Source organism: Blennius ocellaris (assembly GCF_963422515.1).
Source record: "Blennius ocellaris genome assembly, chromosome: 18".
In the NCBI taxonomy this organism is placed as follows: Eukaryota; Metazoa; Chordata; class Actinopteri; order Blenniiformes; family Blenniidae; genus Blennius; species Blennius ocellaris.
The window spans coordinates 16,289,584-16,292,586 of record NC_137667.1 but is presented as its reverse complement, the minus strand read 5'-3'; positions in this window follow the sequence as shown (position 1 = coordinate 16,292,586).

Sequence of the window (3,003 nt, the reverse complement as noted above, 5' to 3'; positions counted from 1 at the left end):
ACCATATTGGTAAAATAGCCAGTGACCTGATTATGTATCATTCCTTTATTCCTGCTAAAGTAAATTGATCAAGCGTTTCGCCCGCTGAGTTAAGAAGTTCAAACGTTTTCATTTGACTGCACCGAAGATGAAAGCTCTCCTCGACTGAATTTTATTAAAAGCCCCCAAAAAAATCATTTTCAAGAGGGATGAACAGATGCAGCAGCTTCACACACTCAGTAAAACAGTGGAAAAATGGATTAGACCGCAAAGAAAACGTTCATTAGATACTGGCGCACTGAAATGAGAGCCATTATAACTTGACTGAATGTTTGTCATCACAGAAAAAAAACCCATTTATTATAATATCAATTAAAACATTTTTAAATGATCTCTCTCTCTCTCTCTCTTCTCTCTCTCTCTCTCTCTCTCTCTCTCAGAGTCATGCATGTCATGCTGACTGCAAACTTCCAGTCCTTGCTAGAGAGATAGACAAAAATGCAGATAGTTGACTTTTTAATATAGATAATAATCTGGAAAAACAAGCTTTTAAAAGGTTGTTGTTTTTTTTTAATCGAGCGCTATCGTTCTCCTTTTGATCATGTTCTATGTACTCAAGCTTTTGGTGACTCAAGCACAGAAGGTCTCCCACAACAGGAACGACAACTGACCCAGTGCCGAGGTCACATGCTTCCTGTGGACTGTGGAGGTCTGCAGTGAGGGGCTCTTGGTTAAATCTGGATCTGCCGTCTCTGCATCGCTTTCTGTGTCCTTGGCCTTCACCTGCACACTCTTTTTGGGGTACGTGTCCCCGTGTGTCTCTCACATGCTGGTGGGATCACTGTCTGTCCACAATCAATTCAACTCAACTTTATCTATATAGCACCACATTAAACACAGTCACTTCTCGGTGCTTTTAACAGAGAGATACACAACAAATCACACGATCAAGCGTGAGCGACTGTGGAAAGGAAAACCTCTGTCTCACAGGAAGAAACCTTTGCAGAAACCAGACTCAGAGGTGGAGGATTTTCTGCCGGCCGGTTGGGGTGAGAGGATAGAGAGGAAGGGATAGGACAGACGGACAGATTGTTGTAAGAAACAGACCCTGGTTCAGGTATTGTGTATTGCCACACGATTTCTCCATGAAAACAAAGTCCCTCCCCCAGCCCGCTTGGACCTGTAGTCAATAATCGTCACTTCTTCACATAATAACCCACACATGATACAAACATTTCTGTTTATTTATATCTGATCATCACAACGCTTCTCTACAGAAAACCTGCGACGCCCTGTCTGTTGGCCTGGTATGTATGTGTCGGCTCAGGAGAGCCGGAACACAGAGAATGTCAGTGGGAGTATCACAAAAAACAAAGCGTATAGTACAATGGCGTATATAACGCCAGGGTGTTTCCAGACACTCAGGTTGTCAACGGTGAAAATGCAATGAATAAAACACCTTGTGCTGGGCCCGCCGAGTGATGTGGAAAGTGCCGGGGAATGTTTCTTCAGAGCCGTCAGTAAAGCTGTGAGCGATCCAGGTGAACGCCACAAAGCAATTAGATGCTGTATGAATCTAATGAGACACTGAGGACTTTTATTAGGACAGAATGTAAATCTGAGGCCTGCAACAGGAGCAAATAATACAAGTGTCACTCGCCAGCCCGTTAAGGGAATGCAGAGAGTACAACTTCAGAGCTTTGCAGAAGAGTACTCGTTGCAAATTCCCTCTTATTGATTATTGATGTCATGTTGCCATTCAGTCAGGTCCTTGTTTCGGTACCTGAAAATATTTACAATGAAGGAATTAAAGACACTTCCTGCACCCACAACTACTGCAGGACTGTTAGGTTTATCACCTTGATCACCTCCCTGCACTAAATAATTCATATTTGTTAAATTATTTTTGGATTTTCTCATACTGTTATTTGAATTGTCTATTATATATTTTTTTCCAGGCATAGAATTAAATCTGGTTGTGTTTGGGTCCATCTGCTCTGACCATTAAATGCATTTGCGTATCTTAACCACTCCACAGGGTAGCCTCTCAAATATTTCAAGATAAAACTATTAAATAATATCTGCTTGATTGCAATGAAGCAGTAAAACTGTTATTCTCTTTTGTCACTGAGAAAGTTCATGTGATGTCTTTTGTTGAAAACATCTCAGAGTTATTTAGATGGAACTTATTAATAAATTGGCTCACCGGTTTTTATTGGATGTTATCCAAACGCTGATGATTATTTATACTTCTTGATCACTCTTTGTCCTTTTAATTTGTCTTGTTTTAAAAGAGCGGCTCCGGTAAACAAACTACAGTGACCCCTCTGTGTTGTCATCAGGATTGACAGGACTTCAAGATAATATCGCAATGGTTTTCCCCTCCAGTGAAAGAAGTAAATACTCAAAAGATCCTAATGTCTTGTCCATTCACACTTGTGAGGAACTAGGAATCAGAGGTAGTTCAATATCTTTCCAGCAGGTGGCAGTACAAGGCTGTAGCTGATGATGTGAGACCTCTTCAGCCCAGGACGCTTCACCTGTCTATTTCTATTAAATTCAATTCAAAGCAGGGTTACAGGGGCCTGGGGCCGATCAATCACTGGACAAACACAGAGAGACAGACAAGCGCCTGTCTGCAGGGTTCTTTTTTCAACCTTTTATTTATAGGTTTTTGATACACAGATAAAATAACAATTAAAGGATATGGAAAAATACCAACAAAAAAAAGACAGTATTCAATAAAAATCTGTTAAAACAAGGAAAGACAAGAGCAACAAGTATTTTAATATTTAAAACTGGACCAGCAGAGTGTGTGAAAAAATCTACATAACAAACGTTGGTTAATCAGCAGTTTTACATAATTGTTGACAGTTTTCACATCTTGTCAAAGGCCTCGCAGCTCAGGGAGACATTGAACTAGATTGTTTCCATGTTCTCCGACTTGATCATTTCTGCAAGCTGCTTCTTAAAAAAAAAAATTCACAGTTTCACTCCTCCAGTGTGGTAAATTATTCATTTTTG